Source organism: Phascolarctos cinereus, unplaced genomic scaffold, assembly GCF_003287225.1.
Source record: "Phascolarctos cinereus isolate Bilbo 61053 unplaced genomic scaffold, phaCin_HiC Scaffold_5;HRSCAF=322, whole genome shotgun sequence".
NCBI lineage: Eukaryota > Metazoa > Chordata > Mammalia > Diprotodontia > Phascolarctidae > Phascolarctos > Phascolarctos cinereus.
Genome location: NW_027555958.1, coordinates 146,342,168 through 146,354,194, shown reverse-complemented (window position 1 = coordinate 146,354,194; position 12,027 = coordinate 146,342,168). Strand labels below are relative to the sequence as shown.

The window sequence follows — 12,027 nt, the reverse complement described above, 5'->3', positions numbered from 1 at the left end:
GTGGCTAGTCACATTGGCAAGTGACAATCATAGACTTTGTAACCTGTTCTATTTAATTATGTCACTAGAAGGTGAAACAGGATTTGTCATTGCCTATTTGGGTACATTGGGTGCACAAATGCACCCTAATCAAGAGCTCCAGGGCTGAAGTGATGTCAGACTATGAAGAGGTAATAATTCAAACTATTTGTTTGAATGTGTGACTCATGGGACTGATAACACACTTTTTTCAGTATATTCTTGCTCCCCATCAGATTGTTATAACACTGAAAAACATGACAGATTAGCAAAAAACTATTATAAAGGTAAATATTTATGTAGGCTAATACATCCTGGATAGCTTTGTTGCTTTTTTGGTTACATTCAGCTTAACCTCAGAGTAATTGAAACTTTCTCTAAGCTAAAATTTTAAGAAATACATGGAAACTTCCCATCTCAGCTTCAATACTTAGTTTGAAGTTTTGGAATAAAATGTCTAGCAATTATTTCTGACAGTGATTTAAGCAAGCACTCTCTAAGAGAAAATGAGAACAAAGAATGAGCTCAAACCAGTTTCAGAATCATGGTACCATGCAGACTAGCATATGAAATGATCAGTATCACCACCTGATACAAGAAACAATAAACGAAAGAGTCATAGAACTCTTACCTCTTTAGACTGCTCCACTGATTGATACAAATCCAGAAATATGGACGCTTTCATGTACAAATGAATATTGCTGCTTGCGATATTTCAATGATTCATGAATTGTCTATATGTTTGCATCCTCCATAGGTACAAGTCTCAGTCCTTTTACATAAACCTTTTTATCTTGTACAATTCTTATTTTTCCATAAATACTCCATAGAAGACTAACTTGACATGCTGAAGATCCAACCTCTACATACTGACCAAGGTACAAGGTGCTTGGGGAGATTCAGAGTTTAAAGAAGATATTTTCATTATCCTCTTGGTGTCAACAGGCTAGTAGAGGGATGTGACAGACAAATCACCACAGTACAAAATTATCCAGTGGGGGTGCATTAAAAAGGCAAAAATGGAATTTTATGTGATATTCAAGAAAGGGAAAGGTCTTTAATTACTAGTGAGGATGAGGAGAGGCAATATTTGAGTTTAATTTGAAGGATAGTTGGAAATTCAAATTGGAACAGAAAAGAAGTAAGGTCATTCTGGGTATACGAAACAGCATTAGCAAAGCCTTAGGGTGGGATAATGTAGAATTCATATTGGGCAAAAAAGCACATTGTATATAGAGAGGATGGCAAGTAGTTCAACTGGTTAGAGGTGAAGCAATATGTCCAGATAAGAATAACATGAAGGGGAAAACTGGCAAATTGGATGTCATCAGATCCTTGAATGCATTTGAACTTCACTCATTTATTCATTCATTCAGTAGAAAATACAAATCCAATGAAAGGTTTTGATCAGAGTAAAATGACCAGAATTATTTATAAGAAAGATTAATCTTGTAGTAGTATGAAGGATGGATTAGAGGTGAGAGAGTAGAGGCAGGAAAATCTTTTCAGGAGGGATTTAAATAGATCTGATTATCAATCAATATTTATTGAGTGCCTACTGTGTACAGTATTGTCTACAGCTTTCACTTCTCTACCTTTTTCTTACCCCACTCCTTACACATGAATCATAGAATCACAGAATCTCAGAGTTGGAAGGTACTTCAAAGGTCATCTAGTCCAACCTATATCTGAACAGGAATCTCTAAGAGCAAAGCTCTTTTTAAAAAATGAACTAAAAATAATAATAATATTGAGAATAACACAACTGATTATACTTATTTTATAACTATTTATATTAAGATTAATTTAATCTTGTAAAATATCAGAACAATTCAATTATGTTAGTATCTCCCACCCAGACTATAATGTAATACTCTATACATTATAGGCACTAACTTAATACGTATTTGGTAAATTAATGACTATGTAATCACAGGGCCCTATAATTAGTAGGGACCTAAGAAATCATCTACATCATCCCTCTATCTGAAGAATGAGTCCCCTCAAAATCATCTCCAACAAGTAGTCATCTAGCTTTTGCTTAAACACTTTCATTGACAGAAAATGTGCCATCTTAGGAGCTTTTTGAATAGCTCTAATTATTAGGATGGCTTTGCTTATATTAAACAAATTATGGAATACTTTAAAAGCTGGGGTGAGGAATTTTTATTTTATTTCAGAGGCAATGTTATGTTTTGACTCCTCAATCGTATCCAAAAAATGTAATCTTTCACCCCCACATTGCTAGCCTCCTCAAAAAAAAAACACAACAATTCAACAAAAATATGAACTACAGTGATTATAAGTAATAGTACATTTAGAAAGCAATTTGAAATTATGCAAATACATTGACTAAAATGTCCATACCCTTTGAACCAGATTCCATTATTGAGTTTATACCCTAAGAAAGCCATAGATAAGAAGAAAATTCCCACATACACTAAATTATTTATAGCAGTACTTTTTTGTGATAGAAAAAAAATAAACACAAAGAACATGTCCATCAATCTGGTAATGGCTAAAAAATTGTCGTACTTGAATGTAATGGAATATTAACATGCTGTAAGAAATGTCTGAGATGAATACAGAGAAGCCTGGAAAGATACACATGAACTGATAAAGAGTGAAGTAAGCAGAGCCAAGAAAATAATATACATACAATAACTAACAGCATTGGAAATGGAAAGAATAATTGCATACCAAAAAAAAAAAAAGTCAAAAGTAAATGCAACAAAATTATGAAGAACAAGCATGACTTGAATAGATATGAGAGGACACCCCTGACCTACCCCTTTGTGGTGTTGGAAGACCCACAGCTGTTACACATTGTATATGTTTTCAGACTTTTCAATATATTCATCAGTTGTGCTGGGGGGGTTTTCTCCTCTCTGAAAAAAAAAAAACTATTTCTTATGTGGAACACAGAAGGAGAAGGATGCTCAATGTAAGAAAGAGAAGATGTTAATAAAACCTCATTTTAAAAAATGATAGTACAGTTTTTTGAACTTACTGTTGAAATTGCCTCCAGGGAATGCAAGACAGCCTACCTGAAGCAGCAAGGCTTCCTCAGAGAGAGAGAGAGAGGTGGCAGCTTGTATCAGGCAAGTGAAACCATGACCCCTAGCCCTTGACTACCACTTCCCCTCAGAGCCCAAAGGAGATAGCCCCGGATCCTGAACTAAATAGCATTAGGAATAGCAGTGCTTTTTGGACTCCTTTTCCTACTTCTATTCTGGGCCCATAGCCATCATTAAGGTAAAAAATCACTGTGAAGAAAGATTTCACTTCTTATCACTATATATACCAACTGTTGAGCAGGTGCTACTAATGGGAAGATAAATCATAGATCCCTAGGAGTGACAGTTCCTCCCAGATCACCAGTTCTTCTTCTAATCCAGCTTTTTCAGCCATCATCCCAAGAAGCAAACCCTATGGAGATATGACCTAGCAACCCTTCCCAAAGATACTTTAGCTACAATGATTAAAGATCCAGAAAAGAAACTTGTGCTACCAAAGTCCTTGGAACTGGCAAATGGCTCAACATCAGAAAGTGATATGATTTTATCTGGGGAAATGACATTTAAAATGACACATTTCCATCTGTTTCACCAATGCACCTTAACAATCACAGGAACTTCCCATTTGATTTGCATCTGAAATCTTCCATAATAACCACTTTTCTCTTAGGAAATAGCTCGTAGTCTTATAGATTTGTATCATTTCCCTTATAGACTTTAGGTATCAGACTTAAATCAAAGATGTTTGATGTAGATTTTGTCCTAGTCTACATCTTTTTATCTTCTGTCTATATTGATTTTACTCATATAAAAGTTTTTTAAATTTTATGGAATCAAAATTTATCTTTCCCTATTGGAATGCAAGTACCTTGAGGGTAGTGGTTGTCTTGATTTTGTATTTTTAGCCTCAGAATTTTAATACAGTACTTGGCACATAGGAAATGTTTAATAAATACATTTTCATTCTTCAACACAGAAGCAGATATTTAAATTTCTTCTATGAACCGAATCAGGCAACTTACTATATTACCATTCGGTCAAATTCCTAGGGGTGACAGATACCTGCTGCTTTTTTTCCTTACCCTGGAAATGTTTAAAAAAAAAAGAAAAGAAAAGGAAAAGAAAAGAAAAGAAAAGAAAAGAAAAGAAAAGAAAAGAAAAGAAAAGAAAAGAAAAGGAAAAAAAACAACTTCATACTATCCAAGAAGCAAATGGTTGATTTTTTTTTGGGGGGGGGTGAAGGCTAGAGTAAAACAATCCTGTGTGAAAGAAAGAAAATCCTCTTCCACCACCTCATAGATATTCTTCCTTACTTAAATGAGAATACTAAGAAAGCATGTGTTCTGGTCCCCTTGCCTACATGGAGAGCTAATCAGTGGTAATAGCTGTCTCCAATGCTGTACCCAGTGTTTTGAAAAGAAAGAAATCCCCTTCCTCTCTTCTCTTTTTTATGGGAACATGTTTATTTCTCTTTACTATATTATTGAGAATGGGTCTATTTCAGCAGCCAATCAGATTCAAATGTGCATTATGTATACAAATAGGTCTCTCCCCAAATTCTTCATCTTTCTCATTTGCTGTGTTAGTACCCTGAGATACCTCTGCCCTTGAGCCCTCTTCTTCTCATTCATGACTCCCTCCCCACAGGAGTCATTTGAGGAAGGACATATAGGTACTATTCCTTTCTCCCTGACTCTTCCTTTCCTACACCATTATGTATGTTGTCTTCCCCTAGAGTGTTTGTATTCTAGCCCCAGCACTTAGCACAGTGCCTGGCATATTAATTGCCTTGTGATTAATAAATATTCAGTCTTTCCATCTATCTATCTAAATAGGCTGCATGAGCCCAGAATGTTGGATAGAGATCTGACTCAGAGTCCAGAAGACCTGGGTTCAAGTCCCTGCTCTGACACATGTTGGTATTCTGACCATGGACAAGTCACTTTGCCTCAGTGCCCCAGGCTACTCTCTGAGACTATAATTGGCAGAAGATTTACTGATCTGTATTGGTAGAGGGATTTTCTTCACTAGGATCTCTGTACAATGAAATCATAAGTTCAGACAGACAGACATATGTATAGGCATGTATAATACATAATAAGATTTTTTATCCATCTATCGGGCATAGTTCTGGTTTTGTCCTGCACTTAAAGCATAAAGAGAAATGATTCCTAAGCCTGAATAGATCCTTATGACTCCATAATTTTGAAGACAAATCTCACATTGAAAAATACAAAGCAAAACATGCACAAAAATGAGACTGTTTTGAAGGTAACACATATAGTAAGGCAGCATGGCCAGAGAATTGCCCTAGGAAGAAACATAGGTTCAAGTCCCATGGCTGACATATACAGGGTGTGCGACATGGGGAATGTCAGGAAACCCCTCTATCCTCTAGGTAACTCTCTAAGATTAAAAATGGCAGAGAAGGTGTCAATCTGTATTAGAAGATGGAATTTCCTCACCCAAGAATTTTCCATAACAGTGAAATAACAGGTCAGTCCCTATCACTATGAGGATAAAGAATGAGTCATTTAATTTTAACTCAATCCCACTCCTAGCACAGAGCTCTGAATACAGTAAGAGCTGAATAAATGTTAAATTGAATTGAGACCTCTCTAGGCCTTGGGTTTCCCATCCCTTAAAGTCCTTTCCATTTCCAGTAGCCTATGATTACTTTGATTAGATTTGGTAACTACTTTCATTTCTCTGATTCTGATTCTTCAGGACTCCTGCCATTTCTCTTTTCAGTCCCATAATTCTACTCATCCTAGAGGCTTAAGCATGGATGTCATACAAATCCACATAGTTGAGAAGGAAAAGCAGAGATGATGTTTTCTGTTCACTGAAGTAGATGCTCAGGGCGAGGTTGCAGGAACAAATTGCAAATTCTTTTACTAATCACTTTGACATTGCCATTCATCACCATGACTGGACTCCCAATTAAGCTGCGTTTTGGTGTTAATGTCCTTGAAATATGTAACTCCATAAGCATTCCATTGTGATGAAAACTCTTGTGTGCATTCAAACAGAGAAAACTCTGTATCTGTTGCAGGGTGGCTGCAGTGGACTTTCTGGCAATCCCTAAACTAGAAAGAAAAAGAAAGAAAAAAGAATGAGTAATTCAATATAATTCAACCAAAATCTGTGTAATATGCATGAGAGAATAACAAGACTGGACACAAAGGTCATATTGTCAGTAATATTCAATCTATTTTATAGTTCCTAAAGACTTATGTAGTCAGTAGCTAGCATAGTGCCTGCCTCACAATAGGCACTAAATAATTATTTGTTGATTGATTGCAAACACCGTGTAATATTTCCTGGTAGTCCTAATGGAGCAAGCAAGTGTTTATCACTGCTATGTGTTAGGTATTATGTTAAATACTAGAGATGAAAATACAGTTCCTGCCCTTGACTCCTGACAAATGATTTGATGGTTATTGAGTTTTACAAAACCCTATCACTTAGGCTTTTCTTGGATCATCAAGAAGATCCAGGATAGGAGTTCTTAACCTTTGTATGTGTCATGGATCTCTTTGGCAGGCTGGTGGAACCTATGGACATCTCACTATACATACATACACACACACACACACACACACACAAACACACACACATATACATATATAGAGAATTCACAATTGAAGAAAATGCTGAATTTCCTTTAGATGTTAGTGAAAAAAAGATATGCAATTGTTTTCCTATCCAAGTTCACAGACCCCAGGTAAAGAATCCCTGATCTAGATCTTGGATGTTCCATGTGACTCAGTGACAGGCAGCAGCTAAATATAATGCACTTATAATGATTTCTATTCATTGTCTGTGTAGCTTCCAGGAGTGAATGCCTCTATTGGGTTATTGCCTGGGTCATAGATGGCATGACTCTGCCTGACACTGTCATGTGCTGATTTATCAAATCTCTGATAAGGAGGGGAGTGAGGAGGAGGATGGGAAAAGAGTATGATACCACATTCAAATGCCTTGTTGAAAAGGGATTAAGGAGTACCACCAATTGCTGCAGACCCCTCCATTCCAGAGTTTCAAACTTCTCCTCAGCACTAAATCTAAAAACTCCCCCATCTGTCCCCCTTTGTTGCCCACAGCTAAACTGCACTGTGGGTCTCCTGGGATTGCTTTATCTCAGATGATCCCTTAGGCAGATTTCTACTCCCATTCCCTCATGGAAGCAGCCATGGCAAGAGCAGGATAGCCTCTGGGTTTTAGATCCTTCATCCAAAGCCTTTAAGAAGGCACAGCCACATGGAGGGTGAAACTTGGACTCATAAAGCTCTGCATGATTAATGTCCTGACTCTGCCCTGCTAAAAACAAAACCCCTTGACAATCTGCCATCAGATACCTTTCAGAGGAACAAGGCTCTGCAGTGCTTCTTACAGACACAGTGAATGCAGCCCTGAGCCCCTCTCCAGCAGTAGCTTTTGTTTTCAGCCCTTCTTTTTTCAATGGTTGTCATGGAATCAACTGATTATCATATGAAAAGCTTGTGCGTGCACACAACCCTCTTCTCGCCTGTCTCTACAATCCCAACTCCCCCCAAAAAAAGCCTGTTGCTAATGCCTCAATCTTTCATTTTCAAGGAAAGGAGGGTGGGGCAAGACAGCCCCAATAGAATTATGGGTGAGAAAAGGGGGGCTTTTCTATTTCCACCGTTCAGGAAAATAGCTATGTTTTTTAAAAAAGAGTCTTATTTTTTATTAATTTATTTTTTTTCTTCTAGCAATTCTTCCTCCAGCTCATGGTGGCTGTAACCTTGCTCTTAGATACAACCGATGTATTCACCAGAGTTCATGTTAATTGCCTCATGAGTCAGAGGATAGACATGTGTTCTTCTTATTTAAGGCCCCTGAAATAGGCTTTTGCTTAATTTTGTGTGAGGGTTTCTATAATCAATTCCTACACTCTTAAAAGCAAAAACATCAGAGAATGGAGAAGCGATTTTCTTCATTTTGGCATAAAACACGGTTGTAGACAATTTGAGAGAAACAATGATCTTGTCAGTCCCCTGGCCTGAGACATCTAGAAAAAAAAATGGAGCTATCTGACTCTTTCTAGAACCGACTAAAGCCATATCAACAAGTCACTCCTTTGGCCCATCTTCACTCCATATCACACTGATACATTGTTTTCAAGTGTAAAAATAAATCTCTCCAAATCCAAAGTACATGCATTGAATATGGGCAACTGAAGGGAAGGGAACATAAGATTTCAGTGTACTAAGAAGTGGCTGGAAAAAACAAAATAAAACAAAACCTACCAAGCAGTAGTGGAAAGAGACCAGGGAAACTCATTTCAAAAAAGCATCTCATCATCGGGTCGTGGGGATCAAGTGATGAATTTTGACGTGTGCACATGGGGCAGGAGAGAATACATTGTTACTGAGGAGACCTGGTGAAAGCTGCTAAACAAAAGAAATGCTTCCTGACCTGCATTTTTATCCTGGTTCTCCCATTTGCTAGCTCTGTGACCCTGGACAAGTCAATCATAACTGCTCATGTTTCTATAGTCCTTGACCCTATACAAAGCACTTTCTTTACAGTACTACTGTGAGATGGGCAATAAAGTATTAGCATCTTCATTTCACAGATGAGGAAATTGAGTTTCAAAAGGATAACACAATTTGTGCATGATCACAGAACTAGTAATGTTAGAGATGGGACTCAAATCCTGGGCTTCTAATTCTGAACAAAGTATATTTTCACACTGTACCATGATGGAGGTTAATTTCCCTCAATCTGTTTCCTCATCTATAAAATAAAGGGATTGGATTAGGTGATCTCTAAAATGATTTCCAGCTCCAAAAATTGATGATTCTGTCAATATGTAACTTCTAGGAAGCTCCTCAATTTAATCTCCTTCTCAAATACTTGCATAACTGGTATTTGGTGGTTGTTGTTGTTTGTCCTTTGTCTTCCAAAACATCACGAGTGAATGATGTCTTGGCTTGCCCATGAATTGGATTTAAGTTAGGCTGGCACAAATCTGTTAGCCTCACTCTGCTCCAGAGTGTACCAAGTCCAGTGGCAGGACAAAATTGATGGCCCAGGATGCAGTGGATAACCATGGTGTCTCCAATGTCTGACCAAGCTCTAAGCACTCCACAGCACCTGCTTCAGCTGTCTTCATGGCCACTGAAACAAATTGCTCCTATCTGCCCATTCCACCACAAGTTTTTACATTCCCCTAACTCACCATGGGATTTAAAGCCTGTTGGCTACCCTTGACATGGTTTAGTCTGTCTGCTGAGATGGTTTACCAGAGTATGGCCTCTGCTTATGCTAAGGCTTCTTAGAGCCATAGCTGAGACAACACTTGACAGTAGGAGCTCCAGAACAGAACAGTGGAGTTAGATTTGGAGTCACAAAACACGGGTTCAAATCCCTGATCTCATGCTTGATCCCTGTGTGGCTTTAGGTAAGTCACCATCTCTGAGTCTCAGAATCATGGCCCAAATCATTGCAAATGTGTTTTTCTGCTCTAAAGTTGTGATCCTAATTAACATCTTGCATCAGTAATAAGTTGGACTTAATGATGGAAATCATGGTATTCCTTTCTCTGCTCCTATATTACAGATAATTTCATTTACTCCCAATGAGTAACCACATTTAAATCTAGTCTTCATCCTTGAAGAAAGACCTAAAAGTGTCCCATGATGGAGTCTTGCCTCTCTTTTCCTAGAAAACCAGGATCATCAGGATCATACAAGTCTCAAAAGCAATCAGTTCCTAGGATAAGAGGATCATAGATCTAGAGATGTAAGAGACATAAAAGGCTATCTAACTCAATTTTACAGAGGAGGAAACTGAGACCCAGAATATTTTAAAATATTTTAAAGCAAGTTCTGGAAAGCCATAATCTGCCTAAAATTGAGCAAATTGGCTTGGGTAACCCAGGTTTAAACTTTCACTCATTTCTAGCTAGCCTCCCTATATTTTGAAACTATTCATTATTGTTGAGGTCTTAGTCGAGCAAATTTTCATCTTTCAGTTTCATTGTCTTCATTTGTAAAATTTGAGGGGAAGGAGAGATATGGATTAGATAACCTCTAAAGTCCCTTCTACCTCTAAATCTATGCCCCCAGGATCCTATAGTATGAAATAAATATAATAGCTAAAGATGGGGTAGGGACTGAACCTATGATTTAATGGATATAGGGAGCATCAGGTGAGGAAACTCTTTTAGCTTATATAAATATAAAATGTAGTCTTTGAACTAGAAAACTTTTCAGTCTAGTTAGAGAAGTTTACAGTTGACCAAAATTACATACATACTCCCCAACAAGGGGAGGGGAATAGTGTGGGTGTGAAGGGTGATACAAAATGGGGGGAGGGAAACACCTTGGCCACCAGACCAATTAATGAAGAAGTGATTAGGCAGGTGATAAATCACATTATGAAGGGCTTAGCATTCAAGGCCTTCCACAGTCTAACTCCAAACTCATTTCATATTATTACCCTTCATACAACTGCTTACCTAACCTTTTCTTTGTCGTCACCTGACACCATGGATTGGCCCAAGCCATCTCTCATGCCAAGAATATACTCCTTTCACAACTTTGTTGAAATTCTTCTCTGAAGCAATGAGCTATAAATGAAGGGCCAGACACACATTCTAATACATGGCCAATGTAGTGATTTGTTTTGCTTAATTATACTTACTTGAGAGACTTTCTTCTTGGTAGTAGAAGGAGTGAATTAGTAGATACTGAGAAGATGAGAACCAGCTCTATAATTTCATTGGTATAGGGAACTCCCAGATGAGGAACTTGATACTCACATGTGGCATATAGAGATATCCTTTGACAATGCAAGCAAGCACCTTCTCTGCAATTTAAAGTTGTAAAGAGTCACCTAAGACATTGAAAAGCTGTGTGACTTGCTTAGGGTCACACAGACAATTTAAGTCAGAAGTGAGATTTGAACCTTGGCTCTGAGGCCAACACTACTTCCACTTCATATCACTGCCTCTTCCTAATAAGTGGATATTGATAGCTTTTGAAATGAAATGAAATTATAAAGGAAGAAAAGCATCAATAACATACTTTTAAAATTCAGAAAACAAAAACAAGGCCATTTCATTACTACCTTGTTAAATTTAATATATAGTTAAAAATAAACTAACAGAAACACATGGTTTCATATACAGTGCTTTTTTTCTTCTTTGTATATTCAAATGCTTGTATTTGTCCATGATTAAGTTTGTAACAAAAAAATAATTTTTTAAAATCTTTCCCTTTCTTCAAGATTCTACTCAGAGTTCACCCCTTCCATGAAGCTTCACCTGATCCTCCCTAAATGGAAATAATCTGTCTCTTGCCCTCTTCAAAGTTATAATCTTACTTTATCTCTGCTCCTCCTTTAGGTTTATCTTATTCTGCCTTGTATCATATAATTTAATTTGATCCAACATTTATGCAGTGCCCGTTGTGTACAGAGCACTTTACCAAATAATGAGATTAAAAAAAGAAAAGTATAGATGAAATATGGTGCCTGACCTCACTGAACTTACAGTCTAGTAAAGAGATATGACCCATGAGCAGAATAGTATAATAAATAATAATACATAAGTGCATCAGAGAGGTATAAAAGAAAAAGTATAGGATAAGGGTAGCAGCTGGAAATGTATATACATTTCTTATCCCCTTATTAGACAATAACCTTGATCATATTTTGGTTTCATCTTCATGTGCTTCCTTCCTAGAACACAGCACCTTGCATGTAGTACATGCTTGAAAAATGTTGGCTCAATTGAATGGAATCTAGACTTTTGGGTCTAGAAGTACAGAAGCTTTGAGCTTCCTTCGATCTACCTCCAAGTTCATGTTGTTACCCCTAGTACCCAGCAGAAGTGAGGTGTTGATTCTAATCTTAAGTAAATTTGGCATAAAGAATCTATAGGGTAAACCCTTGTCTTTGGTCTGCTTGTTACCATTCTAGTGGGTTAGAAACAGATGTTAGAATGCTTATGTGACTT

General features: G+C 37.3%; 1 long non-coding RNA gene across 1 annotated transcript; it reads right to left on the bottom strand.

Annotated features, from left to right (window-relative positions):
• Window positions 1-5,280: 5,280 nt before the first annotated feature.
• Window positions 5,281-9,808, bottom strand: LOC110222928 (uncharacterized). The gene is made up of 2 exons (XR_002328530.2): window positions 8,312-9,808; window positions 5,281-6,124 (listed from the first exon to the last, which is right to left on the bottom strand). It is a non-coding gene; the product is annotated as an uncharacterized LOC110222928 (long non-coding RNA).
• Window positions 9,809-12,027: the final 2,219 nt, after the last annotated feature.